Source organism: Oxyura jamaicensis, chromosome 15 (assembly GCF_011077185.1).
Source record: "Oxyura jamaicensis isolate SHBP4307 breed ruddy duck chromosome 15, BPBGC_Ojam_1.0, whole genome shotgun sequence".
NCBI lineage: Eukaryota > Metazoa > Chordata > Aves > Anseriformes > Anatidae > Oxyura > Oxyura jamaicensis.
The window spans coordinates 6,294,172-6,320,211 of NC_048907.1; positions in this window are offsets into that span (position 1 = coordinate 6,294,172).

Here is a 26,040-nt window from a genome sequence, read left to right on the forward strand (position 1 = left end):
ACAACAAACCCAAAGTGAAAATGTGACAGTGGTGCTGAGCAGTGCTCAGGCGTTGCAGAGCAGTGTAACTTCAGCTTGCTCTTCCAATTATCCCCATCATTTCCCTGCGTTTGTCACTGGCCAAGAGCAAGACTGGGAAACCACCAGCTCGTTTCCTAATAAGTTTACTTCTGAGTCGAATACACGTTATTAGTGTTTCATTCCCCACAAGGACGTTGGGCGCTCCCCGGTGAAATGCCAAGCGAGGCGAGTTGGATCGCCAGCGAGGCATTGTGCTGGCCCTGTCCTGCTCCGTCCCTGTTGGCAGCTGGGGTTGTGGCAGTCACAGCTGAACCCTAGGGGGGCCACGGCAACATGGCCCACGAGTTTCAGACTCGGAAGCTTTAAACGAAGACATTGGGGTCTTTCCCTCATCCCTAACCCCCCTCTGCTCCTCTCTGCTCCCCTCTCTGCTTTCCTCTGTGCAGAAACGCGCCATGATGTAAGTGGACAACACAGGGAGTCAATAAAGGGGGGATCGGAGAGCCTAGGAGGAGGTTGCCTGCAGCAACAGAGAAGACACAATTACTGCAACAACTGTCCAACCAACCACAGCCAGGAGACTCCACTTAATCTAATTGAGTGTGAAGGCAGGCTGGAGACACAGGACCCGCTCCTCCATCCCCCCCTCCCATAATATAGACACTATTGGCTGCTAATTGGCGCCAGTGGGCTGGTGCTAATTGTGCTGATGTCTTGGTCTGAGGACAGGCATGTGAAGGATGAAGGGGTCCGCTGGGAATAGGAGGGGGGGAGAGTGAGGGAGACAGTGGTCATAAAAGTTGGAACAGGGCTTTAATTTCATATCAAATATTTAAGTAAGTGAGTGGAAGATCTGTGAACTCTCTTTGTGGTAACCCACAAAAGGCCTTGGAGAATACCACCCCCCTCCCTCTAGTCCCAGTGATGAGCAATCTGAAGTGCTGTGTTCCTCTTCCTCCTTAGCTTTGTTTAATTAATTGTGAGAATTGCTAATGATCTTTTATTCCTCTTCATATATTCTCAATTTTCTGCCATTGCTACTTCTTGATTATTCTTTAGTTCAAAGATTCAGCTTTTCTAGCTCTAGGGCCACCAGGTGGAAATTTTAGCCAAACGGAGTGACAGCTAAGGCTGTGATCGCGTTCATAACCCTGAAGTTGGGTAAGGTCTGATTTGTATGCGCAAGGCCAGGACGAGCAGCAGTGACGGCGTGTAGCACGCTTTCTTATAAAGGCCTGATCCAACTTCTGGTGATGGAGACTTAAACGTGTCCTCTGTTAGTAAGGGTTGTTTGTGTAGAAAATGTTGAGGTATTAAGCACGCAGATATATATGGTAATGCTAAAACAACTACTTGTCCCCCCGAATGGTATAGTCACATGAACATTGCACATTTCACACAGTTTATTTTTCTTTCTCATACGTGTTACACCCTGTCTGCACATTGAAATACCTTTTTGCTCTACTTTTTTTTTTTTTCTTTGTAGAGAAACGTGTGTTCTGTGGATAGCAGTTCCTATGGAACAAATTACTGTGTGCTGACCCTCTTCCAGCTCCTTATCCCCTCAGCTCGTGCTGGAGGTGAATGCTGTTTTAGATTTGTCTGCAGAGATGCTTGTGTGAGTACTCTTCAGCCTGTGATACTCAAATCAGCATAGCTGTTTTGGTAGTAAGCTTCTAAAAGACAGGCAGGTGGAGTGGGGAAGAAAGCTGGAACTGGAGTCAGTAATTATTGCCACTTTACAGCTAGACATGGCAAAATATGTCTGTCCTCTGTTATTTCCACGTTAGGACTTAGGTTGGTATAACTACGTAGTTAAGAACTCATACTCCTTGCTTTATAAAAGTACAAGTTTTAGCTTGATTCTAAGTTAGAAATGTTTCAGTGCACTGTGCCGCATGAGGAGCAGATCTGCTGTTGACAGGGACATCTTTCAAATGTCTATTACAAAGCCCAGAGTTCTGTTTGCAGGAGGTGAGTTGTTAACTTTGGTATTTTGGCTCTTTGATCCAAGCTGATCATATTCCATTTCTATAATTTTTCCTGCTGATTATGTTAAAGTTCTCAGTCTTCATCTGCTCAGATTATGAAGAGCAGCTCTGTCCTCATGCGACTTGCTATCACAGAACTCTTTGTTGTTTGCTTGGATTTTTTTTTTCCCTCAAAACCTTTGTTCTCTTTGTGCTCCCACAGAAATCTGTTACCTTTTTCTAGAATGCAGGTTTGTAGCATATCACTTCCTGCCCTTGCCATACATCTGCTATATATTATAAATTCTCATTTAAAAATACATCTGTATCATTTTTTTAAGCTGAATAGGTCAAATTCTACACCAGTAGTGTATTTTAAATCTCAGTCTTCCTCTCCCCAGAAAACCCCAACCTCCTCACTGCACGAAGTTGCTGATATATACAGAAGTAATTCCTTGAGCTAGGACCCCTGATTAAGATCAGGATCGGAGCTGTGAATTGTGTCTGCATGCAGTTACAGATAATCTTTGCTTCCATGACTTTAACCTCTAAATAGGCAGGAAAAGTCTAATTAAGTTTGTGCTGTGATGAGAGTTCCTGTGAGGAGAAACGACTTGTTTATCGCCTAGCTGTTCTGCTGTGTCAGATGAAGGTGTGAGTTTAGTATATGGTAGGATATATTGACTCTAATTTAGCCACGGCAAATAACGTTACCGGTGATGATATGGTGCACCAGCCTTTAATAGATCCTAGTAACAAGCTGGCAATCTCTCTAGAAGCCCCACCATGTGGTTACCACCGTTTGTTTAGAAAGTTCAAATAACTGAAACTTGAAATTGCACTACTCCAACCTTGACTAGGGCATTGTGACTAGGGCATTGTGTGGCAGCCAATCTCACTTGAATTCAGATCCTGCCGCTCGTATCCAGATTATGTAGGGAAGAACCTTCCTGTGCTAAGAGGCCTAGATTTTCAAATGTTTTGGGCTTTCTTCCCCTCAGTGACAGTGCAGAGTGACTTTGGTGCCCATGTCTGGTTTTCAAAGGACCCAGAAACCTTGGGATGCAATTTCATGGCTGACTCAAGACAGTGTGATTGTATGAAGCAGGGCAAGTCATCCAGAGGTACCGTCTCATCCTTGGCTGTGCATGCCCGTCACCTCCTTTCAGTGTGCTCAAGTAATTATATTACTGAGTTGGATTTGAAATCAAATCTCCTGATTCTGTCGGAAGAATTATTTTCTTTCTTATTTTGCCATTAGTTTTCATTAGGATCAGGGAGTTAATATGGATCACTCCATCCCAAAGGAGGAGGATGGGAAGGGGTGATCAGAAGAGAGGGAATAAGGAGATCAGTATCTTACTCTCCTCTCATAGACATCAGAACATTTTCATTTCCCTAGTCCCTCCTAAAAATGGACTGTATCCATAGATGTCACCAGGGTCTTGCAGCACTGCACAAACAACGCATAGAAAACTTTAAAATGGTCGTCCTTGAACTGTTATAATAATGGTACATTTGTGTGGTATGTAACAGGGATAACTTGGCTTGTTTGGCCTCAGGGCACTGCTGGTATAAAATGTTCAGTATTAAATAATAATTACAGAAAGTACTTCAATAGGTTCTCTTGGTGGGATGTTCTAAATAGATGTATGTATCACAGGCCACTGAATTCAAATAATAGTTTCATTCTAAAATTAAATTTTAATGTACTGATATCTGGGCAACTTTGAGCTTTTTATAAATTATCACAATGAGCAGATTCATGGGTGAAAGGATTGAGGATCCAAAGTTCTCTGCCTCTCTCTTCCTCTCAAAATGTAATCGTGGAATTGATGTATGAGGCCTTTAAACTCATTTGACAGCATGTCACTTTTACTAAGGGAGGCTGAAAGCGAGTGAAAGCTCTGGAGTGATTTATTTCAAAACCTAAGTTCCAAATCCAAAGTTCATGAACAATCAGCTCTGTCTTACAGTCAAAATATGCCTACCTTTTCCATGCGGACACAAACTTCTAGAATACGGCATCCTTAAGATAGCCTATAAGCTTGGTAGGAAAGCAAATGATTGTAGATCAAGGATATATTGGGCCAGACTTGCACCAGGTACAAAAAAAATGCGGTACATGGCTTTTCTTTCTTGGTTCAGTCTTCCTTGTCAAAGGGTTTCATGGCTTGCACAGGCTCATCACATCCTTTTCTCAGATCATGTGGCATTTCCTCTGGAACTCCTGCTGGATTCTACAGGGTGTACAAAATACTTTGAGCTTTGAATTCTGCTTGCTAATCAACTTCTTGTCCTAGTCACTCTGGATACATCTCCGTAGTGCAATGCAGTGCTGATACGAGATACTCAGGCTCACTCATACCCAGCTAACCAAAAATGCAGTTGTGTGGCTGGTGAAAGCTTTTCTAAGACCATGTTCGTGTTCTCTTCTTTCCTTCATTTTCCTTCATTCTACAGTGTGTTTTCATGGCTTCCCTTGAGCCAACAGTAGTGATCTTACAGGCATACATATAAGTCAGCATTCTGATCCACTTCAAAATGAGATACATTTTTTTTTCTTTTATTTGCTATGCTAATTTGTAGATCAGAAAGCTGAGTTGGCTCGTTTTGTAGTGGCAGTATCACTGGTGCTGGTGGAAAGAAAGCAACAAGAACAGGTAGTTAGGAGCAGTGAGATTGTCCCTTTGTGGTCTTAGTTTGGTTTAATCCAGCTATAAACTTAATCCAACAGATGAATTTGGATTAAAGCAAACTACCCCCTGCTTGGCCACATCACACTCTGGAGGTTATAGAGATCATATCACAGAGGGCTCTTTATTCACTGAGATCATTTCTTGAGTTGAACGGATTTCTTTTGTAATCTGTTGTAGAACTGAGATTACCTCACTGAAAACTCCTTCACTTGGTAATGCACTGTGAGGGCTCTCCTTGCTTTATAGCACCTGGATGTGAATCAACAAAGCACTTGTGGTCACTGAGCTGATGATTCATGTGCTTACAGCTGGGCACGCGCTTCGGTGTTTTGCTGAGTAGGGATGGACAGACGTCTGTGTTCAAAATTGAACGCTGGAGTCTTGGGCAGGACCTCCAGCACTTCTGTCCTGTCAGTTTTTGAGTATGTAGTACAAGAAACCAAGCCCAGGTCTTGCAAATAATAATTCACATCATTAAGCATGAAACTGCCCTTTGCACCATGCTGGTCTTTCTTGAACCTTTTAAATCTTACTAACTGCTTTAAGAAAGGAGAATATACTAACAGTTTTTCTGAAGTGAACACCCCTACTTCAGTCTCGGTGTGGGTGGGTGCATTATTTCTACGAAAACCAACAGAAGATATATTTTATTGCTTCCTGGGTTGGGAAAACAAGAAAAAGTACAGTTTTAATGGGATCCAAATAACAGCAGACTGCTTCCTCTCTTTTGATGGGTTAATGTCCCATAACAAAACTGATCCAGAGTCTTTGCTCACTTCAGCGGACTTGGAATCAGGGCTTTAAGTAGAGGACAAAGTATTTTCTGTGTATTTGCGCCAATGGTTCAGTGCCAAACATGGGAAATTGAAGAACTGAGGCATTGTGTCAACTTGGGTCTTATTTTTCTTCCTTCAGAGGATTTCCACATTTATGTGCAGTACTGCTTTGAAAGGCATCTGTGACAAAGAATAAAGGAAAGAAGCCAGTTCCACTGGCTTGAATTGCAGAGTGTTTTGCCTTTAAAGCTGCTCCCTCTGTCCCATGCTTTGCCCTGCACTCAGGTTTTAAGTGAATTTATTGGTGCTGAAGGAGATGAATTTGACAGGCCCGGTGCTTCGCACCTTTTGGTCAGCTTCCTGCTTCAAACCAGTGCAGTCTGAGAAAGGGGAGGGGTCACCAACTTGCGTGTAGGGCTGTGATTTTGTGATTTTGCTTGGGGTGGAGACGGGAAGTACCTGAACCTGAGACCTCTTCCATTAGCGAGTGGAAGAATCTGCTCCCTCAGTGCGGTGGTGTGTGCGATACAAGCGAGGCACTAAACATAGACCTCATCAAATGTGCTCCGAAGTAATCTCCGGCTTTCTTTTTAGATAAGCCTATTCCTACTGAGCTGCTCAAGCTGCATAGTTGATCTGGTGTTATCATCACTGCTATGAAGGTTCACTTGGCACTGTATTGAAATAAGCTAATTTTTACATGGTAAAGAGCTATTCATTACCACCGCGTTAATGTCAGTACACAGAAACACTCTTCTTGAAAGCTGGGGCTTAGGAGCTAGCTAGCTACCTAGTGCTAAACGTGTGCACATTAAAGATCAAGGAACTCATTATCTACGCTTGCAGAGCAGAGGATGCCTGAGGTTTCCTGAGTGCCTTTGCAAACCAATACAATTAAAATGTATCTTTGTACTCAGAGCGAGAAACACCACCACAGACAAAAACATACCTAGAGGCCCCTTCAGCCCCGCGGAGTGATACGCACCCCGTGAGACCATGCCAGCACACGTGCCCTTCGCAAGGTACAGGCACAGATGTATGAGGTGTATCGCTTACACTTGCCAGTTCTAAGGTTGGATGTAGAAATGCGACTTCAGAGGAACTAGTGTGTGTGTATGCACCAAGTAATATCCATCTGCCCATCCCTCTATTTGCAAACAGAAATACTGAGGAGGCACACTCCACTCGGCACGCAGTCACACCACACGCGTTTTTTCCTTTCTTCTTGGTCAAAATAAAAAATCCCATTGATTTTTGCTTTTCATGCTTCCGTTACTAGCTCCAGCTAACAACTGCCACTGCTGTTTCGCATCAATATTTGATGAGCAGGGTGAGGTGGAATGGAGAAGCCCTGTGAGTTTCTCTTTCTAAATGGTCTCTGTGAGGGTTGAGGTTTTTGTGGCTTATGTTTATTTTCTCTGTCTGTTTTACATGGTTGGTTCAGGTCCGGAAGGTGACTTCTGCTGAAAGACAGGATGGAAACAGGGCATCCCTCTAGTTTTTCTTTACCTTTTCTTGCTTTTTTTCTCTCTGTTTGTACTCTTGAGTAGGCTTGTTAAAGATTTTGTAGGTTTTTGAGTTTTTAGATCCCCCATGAAATTCATGAACAGTCAAGCAACTCTTGTCTATACATAGGTGACCTAACTTCTCCTCATTTTTTTCCCAAGCTCTCTCCAGCTAAGGCTTCCCAGGAAGTAAATTCTCATTTTAACAATTACCTTTCAAGCCACAAAATTAGTGACTGTTAGCACGTTGCTCTGAACAGAGAACATTTCTGTAAATAATTCTCCTACTAATGAGCTAGATTAAGTTTACAAGCATAGAGTCCTTGAGTGAGATTAGCTAGAGAGAAGTGCATGAAACATGGCACAGCCATCACTTCAGTGAGCTCCACGGTGAGTGAGAGTACTGGAGAAGCAAACAAGGGCACAGTTACAAAATGGAGCTAAGACAGCATATGGAAGCCTGGCGCCTTGCACATGCTGGGCTACAAGCACTGGTGAAAAAAGGCTGCCAGCCGTCCACCTTCTGCGTTCCCTGCCTTATTTCTGGGTTAATGACCAGTTCAATCACAGGCCGTCGAGTTGTCCGCTGCTTTATAATCCCAGCGACCGTGATAGGAACGTGAGCGTGTGTCGGTGACATACCATAAAATGAGGGACCAGCAAACACAGGCTGCTGACAAAACCAATGAAACGAGGTGTTACTGGAGGTCACTTGGTAATCCTAACTTGTGGAAGAAGAACCTACAGCAGACTAACTGTGCCACACAGAACTGCAATTATTTTTTGCAATGCAACAAGCTAGCCTTGTTGTGAAGGAGAGGGAACAGCTACTATCAGCTTCTTCCCTGAGATTTTGTTTGAGTCCTTCTGCAAGGACTTGTTGCAAGGACTTGTTGCAAGGAGATGGAGACTTAGCAGTTAGGTTAAATATAGGTGTAGGCATCAGAACCTCATCTGAACTTTGAGATTACAACAGGAGAACCACTGAAGAAGAATCTTGACTGTCTTGAAAAAAAACTTACGTTTACTGTAGCCATGAATAGCCTTCCAGGAGTGACTGCTAGCTCAGTTAAGGATCTATGCTAGCCTCATAGTCACAAGAGCCAAAAAAGAAAAATAGTAGGGAAAGCATAATTTCTTTTTTCTTTTTTTTTTTTCCTTTTTTCTTTTTTTCTTTTATATCAGAATTACTGTATTGAACATGACTGTTTTGCTATTGAAGGAGTCAGCACTTAATTCTGACTTTGAATTGTAAATTTTGGTTAAATAAAATGCAACCCAGAAATCACGAGAGACAGGGATAAGAGAAGGACAGATGGACTTTCCTTACCCATCCCTCTGTTTGTATTGCTAGGATGTATTCTTTGTTCTTACAGATTAGCAAATTCTGTAGGGAAACTGTAAGATGAGACTTGAAGATGATTAAACAAAAGAAAAATGTTTCTTTTCTAGCATTCCACCCTTATTCCTTTCCTTGATCACATAACACAATCAGATGATATTGTTAGGAGTTAGGAAACTCCTGGGTTTCTAATGACCCTTCACCTCCCTGGGGTGCAGCAGCATTTGCCTCCAGAGTGCAGAGGTATCTTGTGGGTCATCGCCTCGCTCTGGGGCTCGCAGTCAGACCGGCTCTGCTCCTGTCAGCCTTCGAGCAAGGAAACAGATCGGAGGAGAGCCGGGAAGATGACAGGCAGCCTGTGTTATTTTCAGACATCCAAAGAGGACTTGAGTCTCGGTTCATTAAAATCTGTAAGCCCAAAGGCTGTGCAACTGGTGTGGCAAAGACTTTTGGGTTATGACTCCATGCCAGGATTTCTTCCAGTGATGGCTTCCCTTTCAGTCTGTTTTCGCTATAAGAATCTGTCCTTTTTTTCTAAGCTGCAAGATGAATGTCTTAACTGTACCTTACACGTACATACTCTGAAACTTCTAGAGAGTTTGAGAATGCTTCTTTTTTTTTTTTTTTTTTTTTTTTGTGATGGAGGGGATGGATCTTGTAAGGTTTACTAGTTTATAGTAGACTATAGGAATTTTCCTCCCCCCTTTCCCCTTTTTTGTTGTTACAGTGGTGTGGAAGGCAGGAAATTGTCTCAGTTCCTGTGGAGGTGCCACACGATTCATCTGTTCCCTCAGATGCAAGGAGCTGGATAATTAGTTAGGGAAATGGAATGAATAGCAAGCACCGGATTTTCAGAATTGCTCAGCACCTATGCAGTGCAACAAAACAGGTTTTGTCGGTTTGGGTTTTGAGGTTTTTACCTTTTTTTTCCCTCCCAGATAAGCTTCCTGTGTCAGGTGCTGTACTTACGCAGCTTTCGCCTTGGCTGCTGAGCCCTTGGAAACCCAGATGTGAGCTCTTTTGGAAAACTTGCCCCCCTTTGATCAAAGTGACAGATCCCAAAGTACGACGACATCTAAGTGTGAAAGGTAGCCGGGCAGTTTGTCAGAAGGTGTTGGCCGTTGGCCTTGCAGTGCAAGCATGTTCTTTCCAACAGCTCGGTGATGCTTTTTGGAAACTTTTCCCAAATTTGCAGGTGATTTAGAGTGTTTTGGAAATAGACACATTTGGAAGAGCCAACCCTTTGGTATGGTTATATCAGTCTTTGCAACTTCAAAGCTTAACAGTATCCATGAGTCTGGGAGTTTGAGGTAGGAATCTTCTCTTTGCTATTTTCTGCTCAAACTACCAGCAAGCATGTGCTCTAATTGGTTTAGGAAAACCCGTGGATCATTCTTCAGCTTGTGGTAAGAGAAAGTAAATCAAGGAAAATATTTTGTACTATGCAAAACGCTATTTTCACCATTTTAGTACTGCTTTTTTTTCATCTAGGTGTAGCATTGAACTTGAAAGTTGGACACGTCTGGGCTTTTTCAAGAGATGTGGTGGATTTGTTTCACATATAAATACGTAGGGATGTGTGTTCTGGTGGTGGCAAAGTTCAAACCTCTCCTTGTTCTGCGCTGTGTTCTAACCATAAGAACCCCTTTGTAAATGAACGGTGAGATGTCACCTGGAGGACAGCTTAAGGAGCCAGTTAAGCAGATGAAATGTCTGTAAATGTCTAGGAATCCAGAGAAAATAGGAGAAGCTTTTACTAACCGTGCGGAGCGTGGCCAGCAACACCGAGTGCTCCCTATATATATGTAAGCAATTTACTTCAGAACAGGTAGCAGGAGACAGAAGGGACACTGCCTGCCACAGCTGTTGGGATGGCAGCTTTTACATTGCAAAGTGTGAATCTTAGGCTTGTCTGATGCATGCTGTAAAATGCTACTTGTGAAAAGTGCCCTGGCCAGTCATTTTTCTCCTATGCTGTTCCTTTCCCTGTGCCATTAGTGCAAGATGTGAGTAAACCAAGCGTGGTTGAATCTATATTCATACTACTGATGTACAGATCTGCTGCATCTAATTAAACCTGCTAACTTGACTAGCAATCCTTTGGCAATCTGGAGAGTATACTGACAGTCTGGGTCTGCTCTTTATTCCTCCAGACTCGGTTAAATACTCAGAGTTGTTTGTTGACCAAAGGGCTTTGTGAGGTCCGGAGATGTTTCTCCTTGCAACCTGTCGACCTTTTTCCTTGTAGGTCTCTTCAACTAGTGAGCAAGTTACTGCTTTTCTCACTCCTTAGTGAATGTGAGGTCTGTGGGGAGTTGGAAGTGACTGTGAAGTCACTGGACAATGCTGGCATCAGAGGTCTCCGATCCAGTTCTTCTCCTGGCATTGTATTCAGAGTCCGTTCCAGGTGACACAGCAATCCAGTTCAGGCTCTCTTCTGCCTTCCAAGTGATTTAGCAAACCACATCCTTTCTGTAAGAGAAAAATGATCTCTTTTCATTTGTAATATCTTTCCTAAAATGTGCTGCACAATCATGTCTTTAAAATATATGAGGCGATAGAGCAAATATATTGAAAAATAGCACATACTTGGCTAGTTTTACTAATAAGTAAAATATACAATCCTGTATATGACAACTGAATGTGTTGAAATATATTGAAAACATATTTGGACCATTCCATATATACTGAAATATTGAAAACTGGCCAAATATGTATTTTTTAAAAAGTCAGTCTGCGCTTTACAGTATATATGTAAAAAACATTTTCACAAATAGATAGCAAGGAAGCTTGCTACGAAGATGTGGGAAATACTAACCAGGCTTTATTTTTTCCTGATGGAAACCAGTGACCATGGATGCTGTGTCATTATAGACACTGCAGTTAACGTGTCTGCTCTCTAATAATTTGTGTGCTGGGCCTAGCACAAGGGTTCATTGATCTTAATCGAGACCACTCAGTAACAGTGGATTCTAGCAGTAACGGCTCCCTTGGCATCGCTGGTGCTGATTTAAGTCCTAGCATTTCTTCCTCTGCAGTCTCTTTGGATTAGCTTGAGAATGGACGGGGGAGTGGGAGTGAGAGTGGTTGTGACAGACAGCTCTGGGTGGAAGAGTGTGCGAGTGCTTGCGGTTTCTAGAGAAATGAGGAATTTGTAGAGATGGAGTACTCAAACGGGGAGTTTTAGAGAAGGGATCTGACCCCTTGGAGAAAGCAGTTGTCCTGGCCTTTGCATGAAAATAAGCATCGCTTTTGTTGTTAGCTCCCGCTGGCATTCAGAAGCATCCTCTAGGGAAGGGTAGGGATGTCTGGATGCCCTAGATCCTCGGAGAAGTGCCCTTTTGCAGTACGGCACATAACCTGACAGGGTTACTGTGATTAGAGCAGAGCTGGAGGCACAATGCAGCTGGGATTCCCATGTCCTTTGTGTTTGAGTTTACCCTAATGTCCTGCTTTGAATACCCAGTAAATGTAGAATAGCTGTAAATGGTGGATATAACCTTCCAGATCAGCACTACTGCACTACCATATTGCCCCCCAAAATGCCAGCAATCACCCTTTTTAGGAAGATGATCACGGTTGAAATGATCCTTTTGAACTTTCATGCATGTGTTGCTATATATCTGAAGGGTTTGGGGCAGGACACCCTAACTTCTTGCCATAAAAGATCCAGTGCTTTCTGTGACTTTCCCTGAACCATCTATCAGCAACCAGATCCCCAGTGACCCATCAGGAGCTCTACATACACCTTGTACGTGCAGCACACACACACGGGCTGTGGGGAGCTTTCCTGTTAGGTTTGGGATGGTCTGTCTTGCTGATAGACCTGGTATGTGATGCCAATGAAACTCTATTTATGGTGGTGGCCACTGGAAGCAAATGAGCGCCCTCGTGTTACTGATGAATATTCTAGAAGCAATAAAAAGGCATATGGGTACTTTGAGAACTTGGAGAAGAGCTGGGTCTGCTTGAGAGTTAGGTGGTAGCAATCAGCTAGGGCCTGGGCTCCTCATCCAAGATATAAGAGGTTACCAGCTGGGGAAGTAGGCAGAGATCTCATAAAGAGAGCAACTTCTAAAGGAAGGCTGCTGTTCCTCTCAGGTGACGTTGCTGCCTGGTTTGAAGGGGAATGGAATTTTCTTTCATGATTTAAATTATTTGGGATTGTCCCATTCCTTTAAATTGTCCGATTCCTTTACCAGAAAAAAACAAAACAAACAAACAAAAAGTAAATACATTTTGGGATCCTAAGTTTGGCTCACTGTGTAAATCATTGCTCTCACAAACAGGAGTCACGATGACAAAGTGAATATATTTGTCTGCTGCGTAACACCAAGTTTATGCAAATGTTTGCATGCAGGAAGTTGGAGAAAGACCAGGCCCGGACAGAAATGAAAGCCAGATACATTGGGGTCCTGTCATGTGAAGACTGATGAGAGTTAGGGGTGTCAAAATGAGACTCATCGCTGCTTTACTCTTCTGAGATCCCTTCTGCTCTGAAGATTAGCTGCTCCAATCGGTGCCCACACCTGGAGCGAGGGTGGATGTTATTCTTTGCAAAGCATCAGCGTGCTCAGAGCTGGAACACCTCAAGGTCCCACAGCCTTAATGAAAACAAGGAGCGAACCAGAATTCTTCTGAAAAATAAACAAGCCCACTTTCATGACCTCTTCTTGACCTCCCAATGAGGTGCTAATTACTAGAGGATTAGCACCTCCTCTGTGTCACGGTGGACCCAGCCAAGGAGCAGGAGCTGACAATGCTCTGCACAAAATGCAAATCTAGAAGAATTAGTCCAAGGGCAATAGACAAGTGCCAAATGTAAGAACAGAGAAACCTTCTCCACTGTGGGTTCAACTCGTTGTCTAAAAAAAGAGTGCAAAATTAATGACTTTTGGACGTGTTACGAAGGAGTGGAATCTTTTTGTTTGTTTGTTTTTCTCCTCATTTTGGACAAATACTCAGCTTCTTGTAATTTTACATCTTAATAGAAAGCACGTAGTGCAGTGCTAATGATGTTAAAGAAGCTTATTAAATGTAAACTGCACCAGCAGCAGTATCTTTATGGGTCTGTGCTGAAATAGCCAGGTTACACTAAATCCACTGGTAGACGGATGAGCTGAAATGAAAACGATAGAAACTACTACTTGCAAAGGAAGCCCTCACAGAGATTTGTGTGATTCATGGGAGAGGTTCTGGCAGGCTGAGACACTGGCAGCTCATAAGCTGTGTAGGATGGGCTCTTAAGGTTTACTGGCTGTAGTTACTGTGTTAGGGGAGTGAATGGTGTGGCAGTTGAATGGTTTTGGAATGCTTTCTCTTGTTTTGTGCTCAGGCATGAAGAGTGTAAAAAATCACCTGGTCACGGTAGAAAGCTCTTCTGCGTGGTCGCACAGTCAGCCACACTCTTCAGAATTGTACAAGAGTGCTGCTGGACAGAGAGGTTCAGTTCTGCACTGGATTAGATTAATCACATTTTAGGATCTGACTTGAAACATGGACTTGGCCTGATGTGAGGTCTACATAAAACCCATAAAACCTTTGGCCAGCAGAGGTGCGAAGGAGGGAGATTGCTGGTATGTCAGCACATCCCCCTAACGCTGCTGCTGGCGGTGTGTCAGCAACTTAGTATTTTAATTTCTGCCGCACATTTCATTTGTTACTGTGATGATGATCGGTCCAGGACCTTTCAGGAGATGGGTATGAGCTTTGCCATTTGTAGCTCCAGGTAAGCTGGGGCTCCCCTGGGGTGGAGTGGCCGCATTTGCCCGGCTCGCAGCCAGGCTGCTGGCAGAGCCGCTGGTGCCCTCTGGTGAGTTGGGCCCCAGGTGCACGGCCATCGTGGGGGCATCTGCCAGGGGCTGACACGTTGTGTGTCCCTGTAATCCTGCCCTGTGAGGGTATGCTGCCTTCTCCTTAGGGTGGGAGTAATAATGCAGTTCTTGTTTGCTTGTAGAGTCACATGGGAGCTATATGTGAAACATACTCCAGTAAGAATTCTGTTACGATTATAATTCTTTTTCCTAAACGTCAGTGAGGACTGATGAAAGCTCTATCCATATGCCCTTGAAGAACTGCATTTTGCATAGTGCGTAATGATATGTATTGTCTAAAGTAAAATAGCATTGCACGCTGCAATGCCACACACATCGGAAGAAAAGGCTCCCTTCTTTCACGTGCCACAACTGGTTTCACTCTCTTTCCATCAACAAGTACTTCTCAGCAAAAGAGGTGTTTCCATTTTTCCTGGTATAACCATACTGGGATCTTTTCAATGGTATGGATGGTGTTATTGTGAGAGGAGAGTGACTCAGGCTCCTTCCAAATGCTGACAGGACCATTTCCCTGTGTCAGGACGGAATTTCAGAGGAGGGATGTAGGTGTGGAACAGCCCAGAGTCTGGTGGCCAGGATGGCCACCTGGAAGGTGAGAGATCAAAGCTCCAGGTGCCTGTGCTGACAAGTCCTGGCTGAGGTTTGCAGATCAGCAAAAGCCTTCGTGGGCACAAACAGGTTCAGCTCTCCCCCCAAACAGATAACAGGCCAGTTCTCTGCTGGGACAGGCAAACTGAATCTGAGTCTGCTGAACCTTAAAGAAGTCTCCAAAGCAGCAACTTATATTAGCTACTCTGTTTGTTTGTTTTGCTGAGTGGAATTTCCCTCTTGAACCTAAGAATGCTGTTTCCACAACAGTTTTTTCCATACCACTGCATTCTGAGGAAAAGGTTTCTGGCTTGGTTAATGAACATTTTCAACAGAAGACCCCGTCATCAATAAATTCTCAACCGGCTCTCCACTGACCACTGCTTTGCCTTTACCAGCTTTCTCTGGCTTCCCAGATGTGGACATGAGCTCCTTACACAGCCGTACAGGAAAACTCCCTGGGGGTTAGATATGTTCTCTTCACTGGTTTAGTCGTCTCAAGACCAAATTTTCAGAGCTCTTCCTTGCCCTCGTTCACGGCAGTGTCTTTTCTAGTTCCTTCCGTGGGTGCAAATCTTTGTAACCGTTCCCTTCAGCAGTGCTGCCTGAGCTCACACCGCCAGAGGAGCTGGAATTGTAACTACTTGGCTGCACAACGCATCCCCGGTAGGACTGTGGCAGACACCGTGTGGTGTCATTTCCTGTTTTGAGAATTATCTCCCAGCTTTTCATATGGTCCAAGAGACTCCTGTCTACATTGTTCTTCAGCAAAGGATATGTGCAGTATGGGGCCAAGGTGACACAATCAGGATCTCCTCCGTGGAGTGTCTAAGTGGGGCGTCTGAATAATAACCAGATTACTATCTCCAAGTTACCCTAAACATGCCTGCCTCCTTTTACAGTTTTTGTTACAAAAGTATTGTTGCCAGGATGGATTTATGCTGGGCCATTTCCCACTCCAGCTGCGTCATTACAATCATTGTCATGAGAACACAAAAGCAGAGACTGAATGCCTTGTGCCTTCTGAAAAATATATTTGTCCCATTGCACTGCTGTGACCTTTAGAGTACGATGTGGCTTGATCTGCTGGTGGCTACTAAAATGAAGACTTCCTGACGCTTGATTACCAGGGATCCTCAAAGGCCAGAGTGACTCCTTGTTGTCTCAAATTAATCTGCCTGGAACATGTGCAGCAAAATTGCCCGGCACAGAACAATTCCTAGAGGACGGCGGTTAAGACACATGCCCACAGCCGCTTCGCCCTAAATAGATTTTTGTTTGTTTGGGTTTCTTCTGTGGAGGCTCCGGGCTGCCCCTTTCTCCACGCGCAGATGGTGTCCATCCACTAGAAGGCACTGTTGGACAGTGGACAGAGGGCGTGGGCAGGGTCCGTGGGCTCTTGAGTGGCATCAGGGAAGTCCCTTCCCCGCTGAGTGCCTCAGTTTCCCCGCTGCCGAGTGGTTGAAGTTTTGAGACTTGGTGGTGATGCGCAGAGCAATTAGATGTTCTTAAACCACTAAAGGAGTCAAACCATATCCCTGTTTTAGGGAACCAGGATAAACCAGATGCCTCCAGGCTCTATGTGACACAGAGCCGTGGAAAGGAAAGAGACCGTTTCTTTGTTAGTCTGTTGTTTTCTCATTATTCTGTGTCCTGCTCTCACCTGCAGCCTCCTATAACATTTTGCTGGGGGGCTTGAAAGAAAACAACCCCTCTTTCAAAAGGCCATGTGCTAATTTTACAGGCTTACATGGCTGTGGCATACAGCGTGGGAGGTCGGGACAGAGCCCTCCCTCGTTTGGCTTCCTCAGACGCAAAACCTCGGAGAGGACCCACACTGCCTGACCCACCCCGTCTGGCGTTTTGGGGTCAGGGACCCCCTTTCACAGCGGTGACTGGGTGTGCTGCTGAGTGCGGGTAGCAGATCTGACAGCAGCCAGGGCCCTCCATGCGTGTTTGATGCTGAGGCAGGGACTGGTGCTTCTCTGGGTCCCAGGTGTACCTCCTGGGCTAGGTTATTATTGCCTTGCATTTGTTCTGTTTGCAAAGCTCTGCCTTGGAGAAAGTAGTTTTCTCTCTTGCTCACAGAACACGGTGAAGTTGCTGTTCCAGAAGAGTCGCAGTTCCTGCTGGAATTCTCTGCAGGAAGAACAGGATTTAGCATCATGAAGTGATGGAATGGTTTGGGCTGGAAAGGACCTCAAAGCCCATCCAGTTCCAGCCCCCCTGCCACAGCAGGGACACCTCCCACTACCCCAGGCTGCCTCCAGCCCCAGCCAGCCTGGCCTTGGGCACCTCCAGGGATGGGGCAGCCACAGCTCTTCTGGGCAGCCTGGGCCAGTGCCTCACCGCCCTCATAGGAAAGAATTTATTCCTCTTATCTAATCTAAACCTACACTCGTTCAGTTTAAAGCCATTACCCCTTGTCCTGTCGCTACATGCCCTTGTAAAAAGTCTCTCCAGCTTTCCCAGCAGTCAGTCCACCCAGCCTCCAGTCCGAGCAGTGCCTGTGTCAGAGAAACAAAGGCCTCCTCCTGCCTTCCTCTCCCCCTCATGGTGTCTGAGAGCAGAGGAACCCTGCCTGGTCATCACTTCCACCGAGTCCAGGCTGAGCTGGAGTGGGGGGTCTTTCACCCCAGTCAGCCCTTGCTTCTTTTTGAAATCAACCTAATGGGGAAGAAGTTATTGCGTGGGAAATAATTTCATATCTAGAATCTACTCAGAGGCTCAAATAAAGCAACAAGTTTCTGGATCCCTGGCTCCTGCGCAGTCATGCAGGGAGCAGGGACAATCTGGTACTTTGTGCTTATCACCTCTCCTGCCATTCATGACTGTCAGCTGCTCCTTGTTAGTATCATACGGAGCAGAACCAATGATTTCAGCAACTGACGTGAATGTGAACTATTCCCTTCACAGCGCTAGCCCCACCAATCTCATCTCTTCCTTCCAGCCCTTGGGTACATTAAATGTTTTGGCCTAATGAAGCTCTCTGATCTTAAAATCACTCCAGTCTCAATGACCTCCAGTGGCAGTGGGTAATATTTAAAAGCCTTATGTGCCTGCAGAGGCTCTTTGTCTCTCTTTTGGGTTAATAGTTAAAAATTCATGGTTGTTTTTCAAAACCTAAATTGCTTTACTCTGTGCAAATGATTCCCCTTTCAATTCAAAATCAAACCTTTGTCTAGACTCAGCAGACTCTTGGCTAATAGCTCTGGCAGGCGAAGATACCAACACTTTATCAAGATACTTTCCATCCCAAACTCACTCATCTCAATTTCACAAAGTGTTTTTTATTTATTTTCCTTAGCAGCAGCAGAGTGTTTAGCTAATTGGGTTAAGGAGCCTTAGATGTTAGTTGGCTCTCCGCAGAGTGTTTCTTTTTTAGCGGTGCCAATTTCCTTAGCAAATGTATTTCATTGTGTGGCCCATTTGATCCTCACGTCCGGAACTGATGGGAGCCGTGAACCGCCCCGGAGTGCTCTTTGTAGCTGCCATGTTGCCGACTGCAAAACTGCAGAAAGCTCCATTGACTTAGAAAACGCACCTCAAAATTCAGAGGCTTCCTTCCAAATGAAATGACAACCAAAGGTACAATAATTCCTCTCCAAGTCCCTGCGTACATCCCCCTGGCGTAGCTGCCGATGTGGCCATAAGTGGCCAGTACGCAGAGGGCCTGTGCAGAGGCTTTCATCGTGTCTCCCTTGACAGTTGTCTGCAGGGAATGACCTTTTGCGCAGGGTTCAGAGGAGCTCGGCACTGTTGTCCAAGCTTCTGCACTCAAAATTTCTGCTAAATTCGTATAAGAGCCTTGGAAATTTATATGGATGCCAGGCAGGGAGTTTCAAAAGCCTGCCGGTGTTTGTCAGTACGCCTAGGCAGAAAATGGCTGTCAGGTGTAAGAACTTGACTACAATTAATTTATTAAAGGAGCAGGTTATCTCTGAGAAATTCATTTTACAGACTCATACTCTGACGGGTGGAAGCAAGCCATTTGTTACGTAAAGGAACCCTTACAGGCCCAACTCCTTTCCCAGCGAGCAGCCAGCTTTAATCTCATCGATTTCCACCTTTCCTCAACGCAGTTACTGTGAACTAGTCAAAAGTTCAGAGCCCAATTTGCCTGCCTGCTAAAATCTCGTTACAAGTAGGACCAGAGAGACTTGAAGTATTGCATACACTTTAAATCTTTTTTTTTTTATTTATTTTCTTTACTGCCAGAATGTATAAAGGAGCCTTAGTGTAAATGCAAAACAAACCTTCGGTCTTTGTTGCAGTAATAGGTTGTATAAAGGCAGTGATTACGCAGTGTGGTGTTCTCACATTATGAAATCTCCACTAATTGAAAATTGCTATGCAGACTTAATCCCAACACAGCTGCTCGTACTACTATAATAGTAAATGAAATAATACTTAGCACATATAAATATTTTATTTGCATACTGAAGTGTCCTAGAACTCTATTTCTCAGCCCACCCAAGGTGAAAATAAATACTGTTTAATAGATGGGGAAACTGAGGGAGAGGGAAAAATCAATGAATCACTGTGGATCACCAAGCATTTTGGAGATGAAACAGAGCTGAGAACAGTTTCAGTCTGCTGTATGTCTTTACGGTAGTCCTTTATTACAGGGAACTGTAGATACAAGCATTGCTGCTTTCCTATGGAGGATACTTGCTGGTGGGAAAAAGAGGAGTAGTTTGGGGTAGAACAGCTACTTTCTATGATTTTATTTCAGGATTGAAGTGGGTGACTTTCTCATGATTACTGATAATCAATTATGGCTACAAATAACCACATGTTAAAATATGCAATCATAAATCAGATGCAAACAGGCATGGCATGTGGGATTTGCTGGTGGTTTGTGATTGGATTGAAATCAAATGTTAAATAAGCTTCACAAATATTCAGTTGTGGTGAACGTTCATTTTATTTTGTTTTAAAGGCAGATGAGTGGGAAAACAGCATGCATGCTGTACTGCAAAGTGACCGCTTCCAACGTGGGCCCACAGTCTAGGCTGTGCACTGACTACCAGCAGAACTGACACGCAGAAACTTCCCAGCTGTAGCCTCAGCCAACAGCTAGCTTAGACCCACAGGCATTCAGCAGGCCATTTTGGCATTTCAGCCTCGCAGTGTTGAAAACCACAAGCCTTTGAAAACATGAATCAGACCTTCTAAAATGGAGACTGGCTTAAAAATGATGAGATTTTAAAAAAAAAAAAAAAACTAAAGACACATTTGTTTATTTTTTTACGTTCGCCATCTGATTTTTCTTCCTCCTGGGTCTTATGTCTTCAGACTGTCCCCTGAAACCATGAGGATTAGAGATGTTCTTTTTTTTTTTTCCTGAATGAGATTTGACAGCCTTGTGTAATCACACGACTCCAGGCACACCAATATTGTAAGAAAGAGAAGTTTGCAAGAACATTTTGAGTGCTGCCTCCACTGACATTGAAGGGCAACTTCTGAATCGATGCGTGGGGTTCGAAGTCTTGCTTTTTTACAGGTTTATTAAGTACATGAGCTGATCATGTCAAGGGTCATCGAAATGGAACTGCAAGTAGGATTTGCTATTGGGAAAGAGAGGATTCTTCCAAATGCTTTTTGCACATATGTACAAGTGAATTGTGAGTTAACTAAGGAAGCCATGCTCCTGTGTTGCCTGTTCAGGTGCCATGCTGGGTGGGGATAAGTTTACATTTTGTCTCAGGGTAGGAGCCAAATCCTGTCTCCAGCTTTAGAGCATGCAAAGTGCAGGAGGGAAGAACAACCAGTACTGAATCGAAGTAGGGGGGTGTTGTTCAGCTCTCCAGACTGGTGGGCTTTTGTTTGTTTGAATGCTCTAGACACAGACATTACCTTCTCTCTCTTCTTCCCTAACTGGGAGAAGGTAAGCCTGGAGTGGGAAGACCAGTATCTGCAGGAAAGAGTCATTTCATATTTCTGGTGTTCACAACTTCAGGGCATATCAATGAAAGCTACTGTGGTTGAGGTTTCCCAGCCCTCAATGTACGCTTGAGGGAGGATTTTGGTTGGCAACCCATGCCAAAGCTTGAGTTGCAGGAAAGAAGTAGCATACATAGTATTGATGCACCTCCTTTCAACAGGTGCGTAGCTTCCAGTGGCATTACAGGTTTCACAGCTTCATAAAGCCAGAAGTAGGAGGAAACTCATGATGGTGTGCTTCATGAGGCTGCTACTGATAGGAACTGAAGCAGCACTCAACTGTTACTTGGGCAAGTGCCGAAGATGAATTTGTGCCGTCTTTATTTTCCTCTGCTTAGGCATTTACTAATCACTGTAAATGCAGAAATGCTTCTTCTCAGGCTGCCAGAGGTATGCGTGATGTAAAGATGGGTGTGTGGATTCAGTGCTACCCAAGCTTTCCCTTTACTGGACGAACCTCCAGCAAGTTAAATTCATTTAACAGCTGCTGTGCGTTTATGAAGGAGGGTAATGAGGACTGCCCTGGTCAGCTACAGTCAGCCCTACAGGCTTGTCTTCTCTGCGAGATTAGTTCGTAGGTGTGCATTGCACCCAGCGTGGAGTCCACTCACACAAAAGAACTCTCCAGTCAAACGTGGCCACGCTGTTAGTTCAAAGCAGTTGATCCAGGAGGAGATGCAGGTGGATTAATGCGCCTTGTCAGCTACAAACACAACTACTTCAATCTGGACTCAAGGTGACTCTGAGCACTTTGACAAGGTGTTGTTGGGTTTGCTGGAAAATTCTCCTGCAGGTGAATGGGAAAGAATCAGTAGAGCAGCTCGGCAGTGCAAAGAGTTACGGCGTTTGTCATTCATGCAAATTTCAGATACTGTAGCTGGAATGTTGTTAGGTGGTGTAACTGCTGGTCCTTGTAGCTCAGGAATTGTAATTCAAGGGAAGGCAAATTAACTGCAATTTGCAGCTGCAATATTCCTGTAAAAGTCTTTCTTGACCAAAGGAGGAATGCCCAGTGAAAACCTCAGAACCCTTTTGAAGAAGCATACTCCTGTTCTGGGGAGGATCACTAGACTCCCAAGCAGTTGAGTTGATTTTGGCATTAGAAGGAAAAATCTCAGGATACGAAGGATGTTTAAGAAGTGGCATTGGTCTGAGGGAGTCATTCACATCTAACTCTGGGTCAGAGTTGTACTCATCAAGTAAGTCAACGTGATTTTTTTTTTCAGTGGAAGTGTGGAATAGAGGAGGTGGGAGTCCCAGGGTGGAGATGCTGCTAACACCCAGCGATAACCGGTTACCCTGCTTGGCAACCCCCTTGCTGCTTTAGGTAGATGGAAATGACTTCATTATTTGTTTGTCCCTTGTCCTAGTGCCTTTTATTTTTAAGCCTGCATAACGCAAACCACATCCCCCCAGGGAACTTAACGAGGGTCTAAGTGGCACCAACGCTCCCTGCTAACAATGGGCTTTTGTTGTTCACACTTTCCCTATCAGTGTGTCCCGGAGGAACGTCCTTCGCTTAGGAGACTATATTGTGATGTTATGACCTCAGAGAGGGGTGGGAGAGGAAGGGAGGGTTCAGGTGTATCTTTAACTTACTTGAATAACTTTCTTCTAGTTGTGTTTTCTTCCCACCAGGATCTTTAATAACTCCTCTGAGGGGGCTGCCTCTGTGCTATAAATACAGGCGCATTATCACTTGGCTGTATTGTGTGCAAGTGCTAATTTTCTGTGCTGGGTTTGAACTTGTTGACTTTTGCGGTCAGTGTCAGGAAATGTTGGGTGGGAAAGGATTAAAGAGGCTATTGATGTGACTCGGAATCTCGGGCCAGGAAGGCTGGTTGTATCATCTTAGATCTCGAGACTGTGGTGTTGATATCCAGCTTTGGCTTTTTGTTATAGTCACTTTAGTCGGAGCCTTGTTGCTCCCTCCTGCCTCCCCCATGGCAAGCACACTGACTCCGGCACTCTAGGCCGTAGTCTCCAAGGAGGAAGTAGACCCTGTAGGCGAATTTCCTGGTATTATGCCATTTTAACAACCTCTCTCTTGATTTAGGTGTTGTAGGCTGGCTAAGAATATTCCTTGACACTTGAAAGGGACCTTTATTGTTTTCTTAATTTGTGAAGAATTGCTTTTTTTTTTTTTCCCAAACTTTTCTTTGTAGGGTCAGACTGGAGCCATGTTATTGTTGTTAAATTTAGATCTAAGACTATATTAAGTCCTCTGGCAGTCTGCCCTAGCGCTTTCACTTCTTAAAACAGGAAGGCAGGCCTTGGCCTACTTGTGCTCATGTACTTAAAACGGGTGAGAAGATGACTTCTTACACTGCTGGGAAATAAATATAAAACCTCACAGTGTATATACAATGACCGTTCTGCAGGACCCAAGAGAGAATTTCAAAGGTCTAAGCTCCTAAGCCTCATAGTTCTCCAACAGAAATTAGGCATGTAAGTGCCCTTCTGGAAACTCTTTCCCCCCAAATAATTCTGTCAAATGAAAAAATGTTTTCTATTTGGATTGCACAGGGAGAGCTGATTCAGCAGTGTAGACTGAAGCTTTGGAAAGCAGTAGGTGTATCATAGAGCAAGCATCATAAAGGTTTGAGCGATGAGGGGTATCACAGGTTTACCAGGGATACCAGCTCCTGTGTTTGGTGTCAGAGAACTCTTTTAAAGCATTTTTGAGGGTCTTGTTAAAAAGGTGGGCACTGTGACAGACAGGTGAAACTATTCCAAACTTTTTTTTTTTTTTACTTTTTTTTTTAAATGTCTGAAGTGCAGAAAAGTCAGCACGTAGGGAGAGAAGGAATTGTCTTGTGCAGTCAAAAATCCTGAATTTCTGTCTCTGGCTTTGCTAGTGACTTAATGTGTGACTTGGAAACATTATTAGTGATTTGTCTCTGGTCATCTGATAGAAATACCATGCTTATGGTGCTGTTTCTGTATTTTCCTGTGCATCAGGAAGAATATCTCGTAATTCTGTTTGACAAATGCATTAGTATTCCTTTCCTGGTGAATGTGGAACAGTTGTGGGAAGGCACCAGGGGACTGTCAGCACCTGGATGATCTTTTTGTTCTCAGACCAAAGCAGACGCATTGCCCAATGACTGAGTACATTGCCCAGCTTCTAAATAATTCTCTCTCAGCCCAGGGTAAACTAAACCAGACTGAAAGCACCTCCAAACCAGAGCATGTGCTGTGTAAGTAGTAAAATGCTTGTTATACACAGCTGATACCACTTTGCCCTGAGAGAAGTGTGAAGCTCAGGAGTCTGTGATCCCACCTGCCTTGTGTTCCAGTTTCTGGGGATGCAGAGGAACCTAGTTCAGTTCCTGCTTCTTGGGACTATGATCTGAGGTACCGTTTCAATTTGCTGTGCATCCTATGACATGAACAGCTAACTGTGTCTCCCACTAACTCTGGAGCCTTTGTCACAGGGCTCCGTTTCTTCACGTGGCTGAGTGGGTGGGGGATAAAAGGTAGGGAAATGTTTGGCTGAAGTAGAGAGAAGCTGGTGAGCTGAGTTTTGGCTGCAGCAAAGACTGAAGAGAAGTGGCTTTCCTCTAATTTTCTCTTTGTGTTATTTTAGGCCTGTTTAAATACAGATATCTGTGCAGGAGGTGCAAATAATTATGAAATTAAGAGGTCAGGATGAGGTTCTACTGCAGATAGTTGCACTGTGCTTGAGTCCAGGGTGCTCATTGGATCTGATGCCCATATTTCCCTTGTAGATGGCCTCAATTCAGAGTTCAAGATATTTATACAGGATTCAGCACCCATACAGTTTGCTGACAGCACTTTAAGGTCCTTCTAGGAAGGACCCCAGGCCATCTTCTTTGCAGGAATTTGCTTACCTGTGGGCAGAAGGAATAGATGAAGTCTGACAGCATGAGCACTGAGCGTTTGGTGTTGAAGATGCTTTTTTTTTTTTTTCCCCTGCTTACTGGGCGTCTTTCCGTGAACCTAATGATAATAGCTCTTGTTTTCTATAAATTCAGTTTTGATTCTGTTTAATGGAATCGCCAGATTCCTCAGCTGAGACGTTGCTCGGCTCAAGATGGTATGTATTGCTGAAGACACAAACAGAAGTAATGAGGATTAAGGTTTTCAATGGGAGGTTAGTGGAGGATTTGAAGCTTTTCTCTCTTTCAGGAAGAAAGTTTACACATGGCTGCTTATGATAAGAGATAGAAGAGGATACTGAAGGGTGAAGGAAAAATGCTAGATAACACGGGAGAGGTTGATCGTGTAGTAGAAGCATTGCCAAATCTTCAGATTCCATTCCAGAACTGATATTTGGTGTCTGTTTATTGCTTGTTTTTAACCAACCTGGACAAATGATTGGGTTATGCAACATTGTTGGTGCCTAAAATGTAACCAAAGTTCATTTTGTGTATCTCAGAGAAAGTAACCTGGCTTCTAAGATGTGCTAGCTTCCCTTGGAAGACAACGGGGGGAATACTCAGCACTTTAGGAATAATGACTAACCCAGATTACAAAGTCTGGCTTTGCACCTGAGTTTGAAAACTCTGTCTCTCAACGTGTACTGTGAAAACAGATTAAAACGCCTGTCTGTGTTTGTAAAGAGCAGCATGGGAACATAGCATTTAGAACTAAAAATGGTGGGAAAGGAGGGAAGCATGCATACGTTAATAACTTCAGTGTTTTATTGTTTTTAACCCCTTTCAGCCTTCTGTGAATACTTGGCTCGTGGCTTTTTGGGGAGATGGTGCAGCCAGTGAAAGGCAATATTGCCGCACCTGCAGCTTCTTCTGTGGTTGCATGCAAGCAAATTGCTTGGGTGGGCTGGAGGTCTGCGCTCCGCTCTGGTTTTGACTCTATCCCTATGCCATTTCTGTAGCTAATCCTTCCTATCAGCAGACAGCTAGGAGCCAGCAGCCCATTGAAGAGGGAGCTAGACTGAGGACAGAATGCTGAGAGGAGTATAAAAACTGTTCCTTCGAGGACTCTATAGATTTTTTTTTTTTCCTTGTGTAAAAGCATTCTTGCTCTGATATATATGATGCGGGGAAAGAGAGACACAAACTGTGATAAAAATACCTCTGTGCTTCACCAAAGCTCTTTCTACCTTTTCATAATTCAGGAGTCTGTCAATCACAGCCAAATGAGAGGCTGACAAAGGAGGGGGTGTGCGTGTGTTTGGGGAGGGCCGGGGGGCAGGCAGAGACAGCAAAACGCCACTGTCATCTGGGCTGCTGCCTGCCCTCGTTCTCAAGGCGGTGCTGCAAATGGGCGGTCAGTGGTAAGTGAGCCCCCTCTGCGGAAATACAAACCCATTACTGAATTTGTAACAGGACCAAGACGTGGCTGGTCCTGGAAGGGTCTGGGTTTTGCTCAG